At 37.2% G+C, this 21,085-nt stretch overlaps 1 protein-coding gene across 6 annotated transcripts in view; it reads right to left on the reverse strand.

Annotated features, from left to right (window-relative positions):
- Positions 1-21,085, reverse strand: part of ERC1 (ELKS/RAB6-interacting/CAST family member 1) — a 457,438-nt gene that overhangs the window by 6,672 nt on the left and 429,681 nt on the right. The window lies entirely within an intron of this gene.

The raw sequence follows: 21,085 nt of genomic DNA on the forward strand, positions 1-21,085 counted from the left end.
CCCCCATTGGTAATTGTTAGGATAATTTTTTAAAAATCTAAATAAACTCTTTGTGTCTTGGAGGCCATGGGCCTAGGGAGTGGGATGTGATAGCAGGAAGACTCCAGGAGTAGAGCCATGTGGGATGAGCCAGTAGAGGATTATGAAGCAAATCAGAGGGACAGACTTACTAGGAGGAGGAAATGTGGTTCACATCATATCATTGCCCAATGGGGCAAGATCCATTCATCTATGCAAGCTAATAATAGATCCATTAATACAATGCTTTGTAAATGCTTTCTATAATGTTTATAAATATCTCCTTTCCTCCTTACAACAACTCAGCGAAGTAGGTGATATTATTATGTTCATTTTAAAAGTTGAAGAGACATGAGATAAAAACAAGATTAAGTGACAAGACTAGTAAGTATCTAAGGACAGATTTGAAGACTCTGGGCCACCATGCTGTAACAATTATACTTCCTTTTCTCTCTTTCTGTCATAGGAGCCACAGGAGTTTATATATTTTTCTTGAAAATATTTAGATTTTATTTTTTCAAATTACATGAACAAACAATTTTTAATTTTTGTTTTTTTTTTAATTTTGAGTTCCAAATTTTCTTTCTTGCTTTTCCCTTCCCTAAGATGGAAAATAATTAAATATAATCATACATGTGCAGTTATGAAAAACATTATCATATAGCCATGTTTCAAAAGAAAACACAGACTAATTCCTATCCCCTTCAATCCCAAAAAACAACCCAAGGGGAAAAATGCTTTGATCTTCATTTGGAGTTCATCATCTCTTTCCCTGGAGTTGGATATACAGTTCCCTTCACACACAAATGTACTCATATATGCCCTTCCAAAGAAGTTAAATGGCAAATTCATGCATATCGACTAAAAGTGGCAAGTCAGAGATTCAGTAATCTAGACTTGTTTGGCTAGAACTGAACTGACACAACAAGAAAAATAATGCTGCTAGTATAAGAATTTCATTTCACAACTTTCTGATACTGGGATGTAAATTCTATTATTACAACAATTAACTGAAAAACATATCCTGTTTATTGTTCAAAGAAAACTATGCCACTAGCTGAGGCAGAGACAAGATGGCACAGAGTAATAGGAAGCAGCCCAGTCTGGCTCCCCTGAAAACTCCTTTAAGCAAATCTAGAAAATGAACCAAACCAAATTCTGGTAGATATCCAAGAAAAAACTACAGTGAGTCATTTTTCTAACCCAGGTTGGCAGAGGGAGACAGATAGGTCTATACACACTGGGGAAGGGATATGGTCAGGCATGCATTGTGAAAATACCATTCCAACATAAGAAGAGGTTCCAGACCATACCAAGACAATGTGATGGGAAAAGTTGCCAATTGGTAGCTATGTGGCCCACTACTCAGCTCTGAGTCATGGAAGACCAAGAAGGTTACCCATGCCAATAGGTAGTACTCTGGGGGCAAGAAGAGGTAGCAGGCCTGAGGCATAGCACTGAGAGCACAAATTCAGAAGCATGCAGCAGTGATGGGGCTTGGACCTGGGAGCAGAGTAGGGTCTAAGTTCTGGCTTCTAGCCCAGTCTGAAATTTGTAGAGAAATGAGTAGGGTAGGAATCCTAGACCAAGGGGCAGCCATGCTGAACCAGTTCTGCCACTGAATTAGCAGAGACTCCCAGCTGATTGATAATGGCTGAATCCAGCCACAGTTTCCTGTTGATCAGAGCCAAATCTAGGTCAGGAAACTACAGAGCGCACACAAGGCAGGCAGGGATCAACTTTGCCATGTATCAGATTACTTTGGGAACCCTGAGAGTTTACAAGTGTTCATGAAATAACATAACACTTAATACTCCAAGAAAGCAGAGGCAGGACTGAGATCTTCCCTCTAGAATTGTGCTTGGCTTTAACATCAAGTCTGAAGGCAGGAAGGAGGTTTGAAGAATGAGCAAACAAAAGAACAATAATAAAAATAATTATAGCTAACATTTATAAAGAACTTTCTATGTACCAAGCACTGTGCTAAATGCTTCCCAATTATCTCATTTGATTCTCACAACAACTCTTAGGTAGATGTTATTATCCTCATTTTGTAGATTAAGAAACTGAGGCAAAATGGAGGTTAAGTGACTTGCGCAGGGTCACACATAAGCCAATGCCTAAAGTTGGATTTGGGCTCATATTTTTCTTGACTCCGGGCCCAGAAAAGCTGCTCTGGTGATAGAGACACATAAGAGAATCAAGAGGAATTATTTTTTTAAGTGGAGTTAAAAGTGTTTTTGTAAGTGAAGTGAGAGTATTAGATAAAAAATTTGGTGAAGAAATGAGAACTATGAAAGAAAAACTTGGAAAGGGAATTAACAAATTTCTCATTTTTTAAGCAACAAATACCCTGGAAATTTGACTGAATCAAATAGAGACCAGTGACTTTATAAGACACCAAGAAATATTAATACAAAGTCAAAAGGCTGAAAAATTACAGAAGAAAATTTAAGGTCTCTCATAGCAAAACAATTCATGTGGAAAATAGAGAGGAGAAAAAAACTTAATAATCATTGGACTACCTGAATGCTCTGACCAAAAGCGTCAAGACAACCTATTTTGAGAAATCTTAAAATAAAACTGTCCAGATCTCTTAGAAGCAGAGGGCAAAGTGGAAATAAAAAGAATCTATTGGCCATCTCATGAAAGAAATCCCCAAATGAAAATTCTCTGCAACAATGTGGCCTAAGTTCAGAACTTCTATATTAAAGAAAAAATACTATAGTCAAAAAGGAACAATTCAAATACAGATGAGTCACAATCAGGATCACACACGATTTAGAAGTCACCACCAAAAAGGAATATTTTACAGGCAGAGAAAACAGGTCTTTGGTTAAAAACATCTTACTTGTTGTAAGTGAGGGGCAGTGAGGTAGCTCAGTAGCTATGTCTGGATATGGGAGGTCCTGGGTTCAAATGTGACCTCAGCTATTTCCTAGCTATGTGACTGTGGACAAATCATTTAAACCCATTTGCGTAGTCCTTACTGCGCTTCTGCCTTGGAACTGATACTTAGTATTGATTCTAAGACAGAAGGTAAGGGTTAAAAAAAAAAAGAACTTATCCAACGAAACTAAGAATCATTCTACAGAGAACAAAATGAACTTACAATGAAAAAAGAAGAATTCTAGCCTTCCTGATGAAAAGGCTAGAGTACAAAAGGAACAAAAAAGTAAACAGGAGTGAGCAATCATAAGGGAAAAAGCAAAGACACTGTTTCTATTCCTATATAGGGACATGATACATTTGTCTTTTCAGAACTCTATCATCATCAGAGGTCAAAGAGAGAGTCTAAGTAGATCAGGGTCCTGGGAATATTTCAGTTATATGTTTCCATCTTAAGAGAAGACTGATTAAAGGGAGAAGAATATACTGGTGGTTAAGGGAGAATGGAAAGGAATTTTTTTGGAAAATATCTTACTTTATCAGTGTGTGCAAGTAGAGGTCTATACAGACAAAGGAGAAGAGTATGTGCATAGTGGATACAGGCTGACATTTGAAACACTCTGACCTGAATTGGTGAAGGAAAGGCAAACAGACACAGACACACTCCGCTGCCCCTTCCACTGGTTCAAATAGAGATCATTTGCTATTTTTCTTGACTCCTGTGATTTTATTTCTAGTATTATTTCTTGAATTATGATGTTTAAGTTTTTACATTTTCTTTATTCTTTTGGAAGACCTATGTTTCTCAAGTTGTTTCTTCAGCTCCTGCCTTTAAAATTAATATTTTACCTATAAAGAGAGCATGTTGTCTTTTAATGTTGTTAGATTGCCCTATACTTGTGTGTATTTGCACCCCTAATGAGCTATTGTTTTATTTATTTGATGAGATTTGTTGCCATGGAGCCATATTTTTCTATTCTGCCAATTATTTCTTGTGGGTAGGCCATAAATTCTACTTTCACAGTCTTATTTCTCTTGCTTTGGTCCATGTTGTCTTGGGTACTCAAAATCTGATGACTCATCAGGTGATGATTCATTTTCCATTGTCTTGAGATATTTATTCAGAAATATCTGGGCTCATTTAGATGTCCTGGAGGCTATTTCCTCTTTTATTATTAATGCCTTTGCTACTGTTTTATTGTGCTAAACTCTTTCTTCTAAGAGCCTTGGTCATTTCAACCTTTCTTCCCTCTCATTCCCCTTTTCTATTCCTTCCCTTTTGGTGAAGGGTACTCCAAGAGCTGAGTCTCAAAGCAATTTTAGCCTCCTTTCACGTTGGGGAATTTTTTTTACCAGCTTTAGTACCTTTTCAAATGCCTTTTTTTGGGAAAAAACGGGTCTCAGGTGGATAGCAGCCCCTTTCCTTCAGGACTGGTGGAGTCTTCTCACATAGGCTGACATCCTGTCTCAATTCCATCTACTCAGTTCTTTGGCTGAACACTTCCAGCACAGCATGTTGTGTGGCTGGTGCCTCAGGCAGAGCAAACTTTCCATTTTCTTATACCTCAGCTCTTTCACCCACAAGGGGTATAAGTGTGTGTGTGTGCGTGTGTGTGTGTGTGAGAGAGAGTGTATGTGAGTGAGAGAGTGTGTGTGTGACTGATTGGGAGAGGGGGAGTTAAATTCTATGGCTTGCTAACTCCGACTAGTAGAGTGAAGGTAGAGAGGGCTTAGCTGATGGAAACTCAAGTAGCTAGAATGTGAGGGCAGGTGGAAGAGATGGTACTGGAGGGTACAGATTAGCTATTAGCCCTCTTTGCTCATCATATGTTAATTTGTTAGAGTTTTTGATGTCTTAGACTATGAAGACAGCTGCAACTCCTTTATGTCTTCAGCACAATTCTTCTTTTGGAGAGACTTGAGAAGTAATAAGGACTAAAGAAAATGTCTACTCCATTTTGTTGATTGTGGAATTTGGAAGTCTTGTGATTGCATTTCAAAGATTTTTTTTAAAAGAATTCCAACTTTACTTACTGAATAAGAACTGTGTTTTGAACAGGTTCTGTGTACTTCTAGAAAGGCTGATTGGGATTTGTTTAGTCCTGACCTGTATTGCTTATGTCTTAGTTAAGAGTTCTATGTGCTTGAAGGAGCTGCCTAAGGAATGGCTCTGGTCAGTGAGCTACGCTGAAGTGGTCTTCTTCCCTGATAGTCATAGTCTTGCAGGTTCCTGAGTCCTTATTTGGGATCATGGTGACATAGCTGCAGGTTCCAGATGCCCCTGACCCTTCTGCTAAATTTTTATGTCTAATAAACAAGCCCTATATGCTTGTGGTTTTCTCTTTCTGTTGCTCTTAATGCAGTTTCTCCTTGGATTTTTTTGATCATTACACAGTCTGGCCTTTTTTTCATCTTTGCTGTGGTAATTTAGGGAAAGCTGGGCTGTTCTGCCCACTTCAACATCTTAAGGAGGGACTAATTTATGCTAACTAGATGCAAAGCTCAAATGTTTCTATATGGTCAAAGGATTGATATTTCTGCCAGGGCCCCTTCTCAATTTCAGAAACCTCGTTTCCCCCCCATAGTAACAACTTTGTCTTCATGCCAAAAGCTAATTATAATGGTTTAATACTGTTTACTGTATTAGCAATTGAAACTGAGGAAACCATTATTGAATCGGTGAAAGAATATGGCGTGTACACACACACACACACACACACACACACACACACACACACACACAAGTACATGGCACAAATGAAGAAATGGAAGCAATTCAACACATACATATTCAGAGTGCTTTGACACTTTTCTGGTGAGAGTTCCGACAGAGCCAAGGCAATTCCAAATTATGGAAATTGGGGTCCGTTGCTAGGAATTTTCTAGCTTTTATTTGTGGTGTATTATTTTAATGTGCTTTTAAATAATAATGTTTTTTGCAGTTACTATCATCTTCCCCAAACTCACTCAGCAGTAATGTGATTTCTAAAGGAACTCATGCCAAGAATCACAGATGCAATAGCAACCCAATATGTATCCTTGGATAAATGTGCATTTGGGGGAATTGAGGAGGGGTTGAGAAAGAAAGGGTATGGGATAATTAGAAAAGAAGGTTTTAGCTTCAAGGACTGTATGGGAGAGGAACAAAAGGGGCTCAGACAGCATTTGAGGTGGCTTTGAGAAAATAATTATAGGAGACATGATGAACCAACTTTTGGAAGCTGAGAAGTAACCAACAGTGGTGAATTGTATATATGGTAATGAGGAGAAACTACTTTGAAATTCCTTCTTGTGCTAATTTTGTGAGCAAAAGCAGAGAATGTTAGTAGATAGAATAGAATATGAAGAATAGGAAGAAAAGCTGAGTGGAGGCTGAAGAGAAACAAAACTTCATTGCTGGGGGCAGATATTTTGGTTCACAGTACCTTGCTCCTCAACACATTTAGTATAAAGCACTGGTAAATTATTATCCTTGAAAAGTTTAACAATATGTTGTCTAGGACAGAGTTAAGACTTAAAGGAAACCAGCCAAAGCTGGAATTAAAAAAAAAAGAAAACTGGCTAGGGTTTGGCCGAGCTTTAATGTACAGAATAATGTATTCAGTCTCTTAAAGGACCAGCTGAAAGGGTATGTGTTCTGTGAGTTCAAATAGAGGGGATACACACAGGAGAGGTTAATATGTAAATCCAGCCATGGCTGGCAGTGATTTAGCTCAATTCTTTTTGACAGATGGTTTGTTGGTAGGTACAAAAGTATAAAGAAGTCTCTGACTTTGGTCTGAATTAAAAGGAATCTGAACTTGATATCTCAAACTGGATTGCTGGGACCAAGGAACTGAACTGTGTATTGGCCTGCTGGATGGGCCCTTTCTGAGGTGATGGACAACAGCCAAAGCAGCTAGGTTGAAATATTTCCTCTGCTACAGCTGGGTCTGTTCTGCAGACTCCAGCATGGTTCATCTGTCTCCTGAATAGCTAATTTGTTTTGGAGATTAGAAGAAATAAAATGACTTCTGATTGTTGATTTTGAAACAGTCACAGGGTAACATTTTATCTCGCTATATTAACTAATGCATAAATCAGGGAAATGTGGTAAGAAGGGTCTGAAAGCAAGTTGGGAAATTCTTGTCACATATTTTTTCTGCTTTCATTTAGTCTTCCTTAGAAAAACTGAAAACATTTTCTCTTCTATCTTTTCCTCGTCTGAATTCCTTCATTTTGCATTGGTGGGGGGGGGGGGGGTTGGGGAGGAAAAAGGAAAGGGATTTTGGAACTTGTATGTCAGCAGATAAAAACACTTTTCCAAAGTAATTTCCTATTTAATAGTTGCCTAAAGTACTGTGCCACAAGAACAATGCTTGATTTGTATTGTGGCATCCCTAATTCTTTAGCACCTCTATTCTAGTGGACAGTCGTTTGCTACTGCTGGCAGAAGCCAGGTATAAAGAGGCCATCATAGCATCAGCAATCATAACCTTGCTATAGCGATAATGACCTCAAGGATTACTGCTGAGATTCTTTTTCTAGAGGGAGGTTTTAATTTGTTTTTATATGGGAGGAGTGGCTTAGACAAAGCTGTTGCTTAGGCAAAGTAAACAAGATGTTAACTTCTCTGTTATGAGTAACTCTTGAAAAAGAGGATCTTTTTACACCTCACTCCCTACCCCAATATTCTTCCATCCAGTGACATTGGCCTCCTGGCTGTTCCACAAAAAAGATTTTTCATCTCTAAGCTCTAGGCATTTTTTCTGGTTGTCCTCCATGCCTGGAATGCTCTCTCTCTCCTTATTTATGCCTCTTGATTTCCCTGGATTTCTTCAAGTCTATGCTAAAATCCTATGTTCTCCAGGAGACCATGACCAATCCCTCTCAATTCCGGTGCCTTTCTTCTGCTGATTATTTCCTCTCTCTCTTCTACATAGTTTGCTTGTACATATTTGATTGTTTGCCTCCTCTATTAGACTGTAAGTTCCTTGAGGACAGGGCCTATCTTTTGCCTCTTTTTGTATCTCCAGAGCTTAGCACAATGCCTTGCATAAAGAAAATAACAAATGCTTTTTGACTGGTCAACTGAATGGCACAAAGAAAATAAACAGGGCTGGAGCCAAGGGCAATAGGCATCAAGAAAGTAGAGGTGTCAAACTCCCTGGCTACAGAAGTGGATTAAACTAGGAAATGTTTAAAAAATAAATAAAAATGCAATACAATAGATCATGTTTAATTTGTGGTTTGATATGTTTCTATTTGAGTTTGAAACCACTGAGGAGTTGGATATATTTCTTGGAGAATCTGTTGAGTATATCAAGATTTGGAGACAATGGATTCTGCTAAATCAAATCAGAGAAAACTTACCCTAAAATGTTATGAGAATATGTAGTTTAGGGCAGACAAAAATAAACAGATAATCACTGCTTTTTGGCCTGACACACTGGTCATTTAAAATGGTTCAAAATAAGATCAATGACTAGAATTCATCTAAACTAACTCCTCATCCCTATTTTATAGATAAAGAAAGTGTGAAACCCAGAGAGGTTGAATATAATGTCAGAGATGAAATATGAACCTGGGTCCTGTCTCTACACATGCATTAGCCTTTCTAATATACCATGCAGGCTCTCCATGTAGCTAAGTTAAAATTATCATATGATTTAAAGTGATTGTTTTTTGCCACATGGTAACATCAGATTTCGGTGTATTCACTCCCAGCCTCCAAAGTATCAAGTCTTTAGCAAAAGCACAGAAGCCAATCTGAGCTATGCCCTCCCCAGAGAATGATCCTTGTGTTCTTGTTTTTTTTCCTAATCAAAGTTTGGAGAGACCTTTCTTCATCAGGAAATCAAAATCCAAGAGAACCTGAATGGTTCTGGCCCTGGACTGCTGAAGACAGCTGGGTCTCACGAAACAACAGCTGGGTCTCATGAAACAACAGCTCCCATTCCTTAGGTGTTAGAGAGGGACATAATCAGTCACATCTGAAAGGTAGACCACTTTCCCTAACTATTGACTGATTCTTTTATGAGAAATTGGTCCTGCTCCATCAAGGATGAAGTAATTGGAAGGAGTTAAGAATTCTTAACTTACCTCCTTATTAAGATGTCCACCAATAGGCATTGCTTTGCCTTTGGGAAGCTCAAATGATGTACTGTTAGGCCAATCAGAAGGAAGATATACTTACGGTTTAAAAGCTCAGTGTGCCTTCACTCTGCTTCATTTGGCACAAATGGAGGTAAACTATAAGATCCAGGTTTGGTGCCCTTTTACTAAATGATATCTTGCTTGAAGAGTTGCCTCAATTTGCTCTTTGTTAAATTCTGCTCATGACACATTATTCCTTGAATATTTGTATCTAGCTGTGCAGATGCTTAGAAAATCTAGTTGCTTTTATTGTCTGCCCATGGACTCTTTCAACCAAGAGTAAAAGAAGTTTCACTGAATTAGAGCTAGCATTAAATGCTGCTATTACTACAAATTTAGAGCTAGAATGGATCTCAGCAGTTATCAAGTTCAATCATTCTTTTTATAAATGAGGAAATCAAGATTCAGAAGTTGAGTGGAATGCCCAGCACAGTACAAGAAGCTGTAATAACAGAGGCAGAATTTGAGCCAATGGCCACTTGTATGAAAGAATGTGGACACAACTTAATATCTCACAGAATTCACTCAGTGTTATAAAAGCAGGCCCCGAGCTCCCCAGGCCCAATAAATGGTAATTTCAGCCATGAGATGAATCCAATGATCTTCTTTCCCACCTTCTCCTTTTCCTCCTTGGCCCCTCCACTTCTGGGTGGTTTAGACTAAGTAGCTGCACTAGTACCTTCCAATTCCCAAATTTTGTAATGCTCAACAAAAAGATCTGGGAAATGGAAGTAATATCTTATTCTCTACTAATCACTACTCCCAAGAACTTCTGGGAAATAAGGAAAACTGGTAAAACATTTCTGATAGACACCGGAGATAGAACCTTTCCAGTATAGAAAGGAAAAACTAGAAAGCCTTCTTGTTGCCACACCTTTGTGAGCTAATCTGATAACACAAGCACAGATCTAAAAACTTACAGTATTCCCTATCTCCAGCTGACGGAGCTTTCAATAAGCTTAGATCTGAGAGATTTGTTTATGGGCTCTCTTTTCCTTTTCTAGTCTGGAATGGCCTGCCTTAAGAACTCTGAGAGTGGATAAAAGGCCTTTGAAAAAAAAAAGACACAACTGAAGGAAGATATAAAGAGTCAAACTAGAGGTTTTGTGTTAAATTTAAAACATGAAAAGAGAATCTATGGCTGAATAGAAAAAATGGAAAACCTTAGCAAACATTGAACACTCTAGAAAATAACAATGGATAGATAAACAAAGGTAAACCGAGAATCACAAGCTTCAGAGAAATAAACATCATGAAACAAAATCTGCACAATAAAGTTTTAGAAAATTATAAAAGAAAATTGCCTGGAAATTTTGGAAAGAGGCAAAGAGTAGATTGATAGAATGCAAAGGTAATAACAGAGAGGAACTTTAGTTTTAGCTCATCCAGAAAAATAGTTGCCACACTCAAGAGCTCCTAAATAAAATTTTATATATAATTATATATAAGTTGGAAGGTACTATGTATAATTATATATATTATGAGTGGCCAGGAAGAGGAATTTCACAAAATAAGAAATTCCGGGAATAATCACAGAACATCATCAACATAAAATGAAAGGAAACTTTCAGAAATAATATGAAGAAAAGAAAATTTATTTTAGACTGTAGAGTTATAAATAACCCAGGAAGGGAGGGTAAAGGAAGGTAGAGACATTTAATAATACAAGCATTCCTTTTTAGTGAAAAACAAGAGTTAGGAAGATTCTTTGAAATGCAAACAGAGGAGAGAAAATATTTAAGAAAGATAAATTAGTTTGAATGACTTAAGTGGATGAAATGATGATCCAGTGCTTGGTTTTTAATAGGAGAAAAAACACCTAATAAAGCCATATCTTATTTAACAGTCATTTAGGGAATGAAAGAGGAAAGCTTAAAAAAAATGCTGTACACAAACAGTGGATAGAACCCTAGATTTGGAGTCGGGAAGATCAGAGTTTAATTTTATTTCAGACACTGGTGACCCTGGGCAAATTACTTAACCTCTCTCAACCTCAGTTTCCTCAAATATAAAAAGGTGAAAATAAGAACACTTGCTTCATGAGATTGTGATGAGGATCAAATAATACATATAAAATGCTTTGCCAACAGGAAAGTACTATATAAATGTTAGGTATCAGTTATTATTATGGTCACAAAGCAAGCGTCACAGGGAATATAAGAACCCAAGGTTTCCTTATTCCAAGTTCAGCATTCTGTAAATGGATCCCTTTGGTCCACAGATAGTGATTTAGAAAACTCCATTAGCATTATGTTGAATTGTATTTTTATTACAAAAATTTTCTTCAATTACATTTTAATCTGGTTTGTGATGCACTTGGGAGTTCTGTGGGTCACGAATTTTGACATCTCACTGTACCCTCTGCCATGTTGTTTCTTATATCAAATTACATGCTAATGACATTAAAATCTTAACTGAAGTAATATGCATTTCTAAAAATTTAAGAATACTACATTAGAAAAATAAGAGCATATTTACAATCTTATCACAGAAAGTATATTTAGCATAAATGATTTCCTAAAGTGTGAAAAACTAGATTAAGATAGGTTTAAAAACAACTGTAAGGCTATATGAACTATTCAAAATATACAGGAAAAGTGTGCTTTTGCCTTTCTTTTTGGAAAGTAATATAGTCCTGATCCTCAAATCAGGGAGAAATAAAGCAAATGAAGAAAACTATAGCTAAATACTATTAATCAGTATTCACATAGATAAAAAACACAAGAGTCAACAAAAAGCCTTGAACACTGGAGCACCTCAAAAAAAGTTAGAAATCAAAGATGCCCAGGCTTCTTTTGATTTAGTAAAGGGATAGAAATTGAATTTATAATTATAATTGGATCTATAATTAACCTAAGAATGATGAGGAAACCCCTTCTATCATTGCAGTCAACACTTTCACTGAAACTTTTAGCTTTAATGAGTTGCCTAAGTCATTCTGAAATTCAGAACTTGGAAACATGACACAATAATTATTGTCAGAGGCAGGACTGGAACTTAGACTTTTCTCTACTATGTCATACAGCTTTTCTTTAATATAACACTGGGAATTCTAGCAAAGGTAGTTATGAAAGAAAAATTAAAGAAATAAACATTAGAAATGAGGGTTCAAAATATTACTAGTGGTAGGTGATATGTCAATGTATCTAGGAGTTTTAGCTGTCCCAATCACAAATATAATGGAAACAATAAATGAATTTAATAAAGTCATAACATACAGAGGAAATTTAAAAAATAATTTGCATTTTTATTAATGAGGAAGACCAAAATTGCATAAAAAGAAAATTATCACAATAACAAAACCCATCAAATAGTTCAGAATGAGCCTAACTAGAAATATATTTTCCTATTGGATCACTGCTTTGTCATGGTGAAGGGGCCTGTGCAGCTCAATGAAACCATGAGCTATGTATGCTAGGGAAAGTTACCCAAGGTGAACAGGTTATAGTGGAGAGTATGATAAACAGATGATCCACTGAAGAAGGAAATGGCAAGCGATTCTAATATCTTTGTAAAAAAGCTCCATGGACAGTATTAAAGTGATAAAAGATATGACATTGAAAGATGAATTCCTCAAATAATAAGGTGTTCAACACATTACTGGGGAAGAGGAGAGGACAACTACAAGTAGTACCAGAAAGAATGAAGTGACTAGGTTAAGGCCAAAAGTAAGCTCAGCTGAAGATGTGTCTGGTGACGAAAGGATAGTATGATGATATAAAGATCAATATTGTATAGGAACCTAGAATGTAAACTCTATGTAAATTGGATGTGGTCAAACAGGAGATGAAAAGATTAAACATCAACATTTTGGGTATCAGTGAACTTAAATGGACAGGAATGGGTAAATTAAATTCAGGTGATCATTATATATACTACTGTGAACAAGAATCCCTTAGAAGAAATGGAGTAGTCCTCACATTCACTATGAGTAAGAAAAGATTATATTTAGGGTGTAATCTCAAAAATGACATCATGTTATCTGGTTATATTGAAGGCAAATTACTTAATATCATAGAAAAAGAAGAACATGAAATCAAAATGGCTGTCTGATGAGGCTTTACAAATAGCTAAGGAATTCCAGAGAATAGCGAAGAATTGATTTCAGGGATACATGCATACTTGCATGAACTGATGAAGTGAAAGAACCAGAAAATTATTAATGTAATAACACTGTAAAGAAAACCAATTTTTAAAGGCTTAATAAGTAAGAGAAATAATGAACTCCAGAACTCCAGGGAAGCATGCTTCCCACCTGAACAACTGTGGTCCTTTTACATACCAGCAAGGTTATGCTTAAGATTTTGCAAGCGAGGCCTTAGGATCATATGAATCGAGAATTACCAGAAGTACAGACTGGTTTTCAAAAAGGCAGAGGAACTTGAGACCAAATTGCCAACTAACATTTGCTAGATTATGGAGAAGACAAAGGAGTTTCAGAAAAACATCTATACTTTCTTCACTGACCACACTAAAGCCTCTGACTGTGGGAATCACAACAAAATGTGGCAAGTCCTCAAAGAGATGGGAGTGCCATCTTCTGAGGAACATGTAGGTAGGTCAAGAAACAACAGTTGGAAGTGAAAAAGGTACAACTGATTGGTTTAAGATTGGGAAAGGACTACAATGAGGTGGTATATTGTCATCTTATTTGTTTAACTTATATGCAGGGTACATTAGGTGAAATGCCACAAATTTAAATATGAAATTAATGTTGGGAATTCTTTCCAATATAACTCTCTCCTCCAATCATAGAATCCTCCCTTACAAATATGTTGATTTCAGTAGCCATTTAGTCCATTCTACATTATTTTTTATTTTAATTAATCTAGTCAATTTAGAACATTATTCCTTGGTTACAAGAATCATATTATTTCCCTCCCTCTCCTCCCCCACCCTTTCTGTAGCTGACACACAAGGACTTCCCTGGGAGTCCTTGATCAAAACCTATTTCCATGTGGTTGGTGTTTGCATTAGGATGTTCACTTACAGTCTACATCCCCAACCATATCCCCTCAACCCATGTAATCAAGCAGTTCTTTTTCTTCTGTGTTTCTACTCCAACAGTTTTTCCTCTGATTGTGGATAGTGTTCTTTATCATAGATCCCTCCAAGTCGTTCAGGATCATTGCATTGCCACAAATGGAGAAGACCATTACATTCTACTGTACCACAGTGTACTGGTCTCTGTGTACAATGTTCTCCTGGTTCTGCTCCAGTTCCCATGGAATTCCTCCAGTTTATTATTCCTTTGAGCACAATAGTATTCCATCACGAACATATAACACAATTTGTTCAGCCATTCTCCAATTGAAGGGCATCCCCTCATTTGCCAATTTTTGGCCACCACAAAGAGCGCTGCTATGAATATTCTTGTACAAGTCTTTTTCCTTATTATATCTCTTTGGGGTACAAACCCAACGGTGCTATGGCTGGATCAAAGGGCAGACAGTCTTTTAGTGCCCTTTGGGCATAGTTCCAAATTGCCCTCTAGAATGGTTGGATCAATTCATAACTCCACCAGCAATGCATTAATGTCCCGACTTTGCCACATCCCCTCCAGCATTCATTACTTTCCATAGCTGTCATGTTAGCCAATCTGCTAGGTGTGAGGTGATACCTCAGAGTTGTTTTGATTTGCATCTCTCTGATTATAAGAGATTTAGAACACTTTTTCTTGTGCTTATTAATAGTTTTGATTTCTTTGGCTGAAAACTGCCTGTTCATGTCCCTTGCCCATTTATCAATTGGAGAATGGCTTGATTTTTTGTACAATTGATTTAGCTCTTTATAAATTTGAGTGATTAGGCCTTTGTCAGAGGTTTTTGTTATGAAGATTATTTCCCAATTTGTTGCTTCCCTTCTAATTTTGGTTGCATTGGTTTTGTATGTACAAAACCTTTTTAATTTGATGTAATCAAAATTATTTGTTTTACATTTTGTGATTTTCTCTAGCTTTTGCTTGGTTTTAAAGTCTTTCCTTTCCCAAAGATCTGACATGTATACTATTCTGTGTTCACCTAATTTGCTTATAGTTTCCTTCTTCATATTCAAGTCATTCACCCATTCTGAGTTTATCTTGGTGTAGGGTGTGAGATGTTGATCCAAACCTAACCTCTCCCATATTGTCTTCCAATTTTCCCAGCAGTTTTTATCAAATGGTGTATTTTGATCCCAAAGTCCATTCTAGATTGAAAAAGAATCCCTTTTTACAACATAACTGGTAAACAAAAAGGTCATCCAACATTTCCTTGAAGACCTCCATGGAGTGTTAAGTCACTACTCCCTGAAGAAGCCAGTTTCACTTTTAGATAGATCTAATTGTTAGGAAATTTTTCTTTAGATCAAGCCCAAGTTTGTTTCTCTACATTTTGTTCTGAAAATATGGAACATATAATTCCTGGCTTTTGATTTATGAGGGGGTTATAAAATAACTGTGAATTAAGTATCTAGGAGACCATCAAACCCTAGAAGTCTCAAGTAATAGGGGTCACAGGGTCAGGTGTCTTAATTTGCCAGTGTGGCAGGCAAGATTCCTGACTGGTAGTAGTCAAGGGATGTGACATGTAGGGACTGAGGTGATACACTGGCCAATTAGAAAATCTAAGGGGAGGGTATGAACTGAGTTTACAAAGCTAGCTCATGAAATGGGCTAGCTTTCTCTGCTATTTTTTTGGGCTTGTGAAAGGAACTTTCTCACTGGTGAGCTGGTGCTTATTAATGTAAGCTATGTCTGGCAAGCAGTGGTGCAGGCTGCCAAATCCAGCTGCCAGATCCACTACAACTTGTAACTTCTGCTGGGGACTTTACTAGTTTACTAGGCTGGAAACCTTATTTCTTTCTTTCTCTTTATTAATAAATACTTATAAATTTAGTATAAAGTCTCCAAGATTAATTTTTATTTATAATATAACTTAATGTCATCAATAATTTGTGAAGAATCAAGTACATCAATGTTACTTGAAATGAATATTGTTTTTCTAATTTAATTATATACGTAAATCAGTCACTTCCATTTTAAGTAGTTTAACTTTGTTTTCTTTGTCAATCTTACTGTTTTTTAGATCCTATACCATTAAATTAAAGGAACTAAATCTTATACCATTTTAATATATTTTACAAATTTTTTGTATTTTACTTAGTTATATATATATATAAAACTATAAAATAGTTATATATATAATTATATAATTTAAGGGTCCAATTATTTGGTGTATATAAATAAAAAGTATTACATATTTGTTCAATTTTTCCATTCACAATTATGCCCAAACTATTTTTAATGTTTTTTTACTTTAATTTCCACATGATGAAATCATAATATTCTTACCAAAAAGAAAAGATATAAAAACACAGTGAGATGGATTCAGAACTGGTTGAACTAATACTCAAACAATAGTCTATAATAGTTAAAATTAACTTGTCAGAAGGTGTACCATTAGAATGCTCAAGGTATTTGTGCTTGGCCCTATGTTGCTTGACAAAAGACATAGATAGCATGACTGTCTAATTTTCAGATGATACAAAATTAAGAGGAATAGCTAACATATTGGATGACAGAGTCAGTGTCCAAAAGAATCCTGATAGGTTAGTCTTATATTCAATATAATGAGTTCAAATTCAGTAGGGACAAATATATATGACAATCTGTCAATGAACTATATGTAGACCCCGATCCTTTCAAGAACAGGACTGGAGTCTACATAGTTCATTGACAAGACTGTCTAAAAAGGTGCTTTTTCTTTTAGTGAACTATAAGCTCAAAGAGTTAGTGGTATGATTGGCAACACCAAACTCTCTAAAAAACTAATATGATCTGGGGTTGTCTTAAAAAAGGAATATTGGGGCAGCTAAGTAGCTAAGTGGTTTAGTGGATAGAGTGTCAGAAATGGGAGATGGGAAGGCCTGGGTTCAGATCTCAATTCAGCCACTAATTAGTTGTGTGACCCTGGGCAAATCACTTAATCTTAATTGCCTAGCCCTTACTGCTCTTCTACCTTGGAACAGATATCAAGAATCAATTCTAAGATAGAAAATATGAGTTAAAAAAAAAGAAGAGGTGTGTCTTTTGAGATTAAAAAAGTGATGCTTTTCCTCTGCCTCATTATTTCAGATCACATCTGTAGTACTGAATTCTGTTCCGGGGACCACAGTTTAAGAAAAAAAACAGAGAAGCTGGAGAGAATCCCAAGGAGAGTAGCTGGCATGGCAATGGGTTTACAGTCTATGTCACATGAGAAGTTTCTTTAATGAATATGGAATGAGTTCCTAAAAATTGGATGAGATACTCAGATTCCTGAAGCTTTAAATATAAGAATTTTGCCTTTGGACCCCAAATTCCTTTCCTTTTCCCTTTATACTTTTAAAAAATTCTTATTTTTTCTTAGCTGTTTTAAGTGCTTTTAAAAATTAAATTTAGTGCTCAGTATCAACCCATCCTAGGGGTAACAGGTAAACTCCAAATAATTAATAGGCATTCCCAAACTCACTTGGAAATCACTTGCTTGGAACTCAGAAAAAATCTTCCCATTTAAAATGTTATAACTGTATAACTGCACATAAAAGCAACACCAAAAACTTAGTTGAATTGCACTGAAATCCAACTCAACTGCCTCCTGGTGGCAAAGGAGAGACCCCGGGTAAGTTTTTACAAGTTGCTGATGAATTTTTTTTAGCAATTTTTAAAGATATACCAAAGTCTAGAGGTCTAATGACCTAAAGATAGAAGCATCCCAACCATAAAATCAAAGATCCTCTAATTAGTGAATTAAGCAGCTACACACTAATACAAAATTGGTCCCTATTTATGTCAGTGTTGCTATCAGAAAATACCTTCTACATTTCCACTTGAAGCACTATGTCTGCTCAGTGTGAGCTATTATGCATCCCTTTTGTGTCTGGGTTTCTGTGAGTGGAGGAGGAAGCTCAAGAGAAATAGTCAATCTTAGGGTCTGGTGCTTGAAGCCTTGCTGGGAGTCAGACAAGTGCTGAATTCAGGAATTGGTGGAAGGTACAGAAGGGTTGACAGCTTTGAAATGCCTGGGGACTAGGATTTGGATTTAGGGGACAAGGAGAAAATGGCATACCCTGTAGTCAAGCAGCCTGGAACCTGGCTGTACAGTATGGCCAGGCTCAAGATGCAAACAAATAGAGGTGGGGTAAATAAATTTAGGAAGTTTGTATTGACCATCATGGATTATGCCCTAAAACTGGACAATTCTGTATCTTTTAAATAAAAAAAATAATTTACTCATGTATTAACAGAACATTTTTGAAAAATCTATCCTTTTTATTGTGCATTAAATGGAATGGGATGGGGGGAACCACACTTAAATCCAAAGAATTTAGGAGAGGTGGAGTACTCTAAAGAACTACTCTGGATTGCTGGCAACAGTCCAGAGGCCACTGACAACAGCCTTTAGGTGTTGACCAGTAGTACTGGGTGAATGATGCAGAGCTGAAGAAGAAAGCCCAAGAAGGGGATAAGTTAGGATAAAACTAAGTCACATTTTCCCTACATGGGATCTGTTTCCTTATGTCTCCCCTTAGGGCAATTGGACTATATGTTGGACTATAGTAGCAGCAGCCAGAATACCTCCATGATGGCCTTGCTGGGTAAGTGAAGCGATGAGGATTTAAGCAATAGGATACAGGGCAGAGAAAAGGGTGACAGCTTTAGTGACAACTTCGGTAGCTCAAGGGTAACAGACTTTCACGTGGCTGGGATGGTTTGTATATTATGTAAGTAAGTCATTTATAATTTAGGGATGAATCACCATAGAAGTATTATGGCTTTTAGACTGTTTAAAAATTGTGTTGCTTCTACATTCTTCCAGTAAGACTAGTCCAATGAAAGTTTATGGGAAGGTAAAAAAAAAATTGAATTCAACTATTAGAATTGGCCATTTCCACAGTTCTCACTGGCTGTCAGTTTATACGACCAATACTTACTCTAATTATTTTCATGTTGTCTGGCATTTACAAAAATTGATTTTTGCCTCCCAAACTACTGCAGAATTAAGATAGGGGTTTAATGCAATGGATTTGGAGCAATTTAAAAATAATAACAATACTAATCTTCAAAGTGCTTTAAAAGCAAAATCTCACTTGATTCCCATAACATCCTTAGGATACAGGTGCTATTATGATATTCCTTCTAAGGATGAGGTAGGATTTGAATTCAGGGCCTCCCAATTCCAAGTCCAGTGCTTTGTTTACTATGCCCCCTCATTATCTCCCAAGATAAATTCCAAGTTGGAAAATGATTGCTCTTGAAGGAAGTTAACTTCCAATTTCCTGTGGCAACATTTTGAACACAAAGGACAAACAATTATAATTGTGGCAAATAAAAATATTAAGACTTCCAGGGGGCAGCTGGGTAGCTCAGTGGATTGAGAGCCAGGCCTAGAGACAGGAGGTCCTAGGTTCAAATCTGACCTCAGACACTTCCTAGCTGTGTGACCCTGGGCAAGTCACTTGACCCCCATTGCCTAGCCCTTACCACTCTTCTGCCTTGGAGCCAATACACAGTATTGACTCCAAGATGGAAGGTAAGGGTTTAAAAAAAAAAAGACTTCCAGAAATTAAGGGATTGTAAATTCAATTTATATAACATACATATTATATTTTAGAAACCCCGAAGTTCAGTATAAGCCCATACAAATAGAATTCAAGTTAAAAGAGGCTCCTACAATCCTTTGTTCAAAGCTGAAGGCACGTTAGACCCAACAATGAGTAAGCAGTTCATGATGGAGTGGAGGAGGTAGTTTAAAAAGCAGATGGAAAAGGATCTGAATCAAGTGGCAGGGACAGAGGATGTTCCCAACCTTTGAGAAGACACAGAGGAAAGAGGACGTGGATCAAGAGAAGAAACAACCATCTGTTCTAAGATTAGAAACAGACAATGCCAGGGTTTGGGATTCCTCAGAGGGGTCCAATCTTGGTTGCAGAGGAGGAATACAGTCTGGTATAAATGAGAGACCTTACTTATAGCCCAAAGCCTAAATCTGAGAAATTCTGATCTAAGCAGAATTCCACTCTTTGGGCTCTATAGGAAGGATGTCTGCTCTGAACATTGCAGGACAGGAGACTGCTAGTCTTGGGCTGAGGGACTCCACTGCTGACTAGCACTGGGCCTAAAGTCAGGAAGACCCGAGTTCAAATGTGACACATATTAACTGTGTGACTCTAGGCAAGTCACTTAAACTTTGCCTGCCTCAGTTTTCTGACCTGCAAAATGGAGGTAGTAATAGCACCACTTGCCCAGGGTTGTTGTGAGGATTAAACAAGATATTGTAAAGCTGTTAGCACAGTGCTTGGAGTAGAATAAGTATTATGTAAATATTAGGTATTATTATTATTAGGTCCTACTACAGGATACATTTATCTTCAGCTCTGCTAGTCTGGAAATTCTTGGTCCTATCTCTCTTAGCCCTGGACTCTGACCACTACTGTTTATATATGAGGGTTTTACCTCATTGTTTAGCCACAGGGCAGAGGAAGCAAATTCAAACATTACAAAAAGAAGAAACCTACAGAATCTGGATAAAAATGCCCGTTGTCTCCTCACCCCCCAAATCCTTCTTTTTAAAACTCTCACTTCCACTCACATGGCCCAGGCTGTCTGCTCAGATGTTAGAATGCTTTCTTTGAATGAATTTAGAAGATGGATAAAAGAATCTGTTTCCTCACCTGATCATACGCTTTAAGGTAGGAAGAGGCCTTGGTGTGAGTGCTCACTACTGAAATGACATTATTATACACACACGTGTACATGTGGGCTTGTACATGTGTGCATGTACACATAATCATGCACATACACGAGCGCACACAAGCTCACATATATACACAAGTGCACATGCACACACGTGCATCCTTTGTAAAGAAGAGGCCGCACCGCTGGGTGGGAGGGGGGCAGGAACAGAGTTGGACACGGCAGATCTAAATGGTGCCGAGAGGCTGGAGGAAAGGGGTTGGTCCTCCCTTTAGGTGTTCTGTTTGTACCCAGTTGTTTTCTTGTTGTCTCCCCTATTAGATCATGCCT

This window comes from Monodelphis domestica, chromosome 5, assembly GCF_027887165.1.
Source record: "Monodelphis domestica isolate mMonDom1 chromosome 5, mMonDom1.pri, whole genome shotgun sequence".
Taxonomy (NCBI): Eukaryota; Metazoa; Chordata; class Mammalia; order Didelphimorphia; family Didelphidae; genus Monodelphis; species Monodelphis domestica.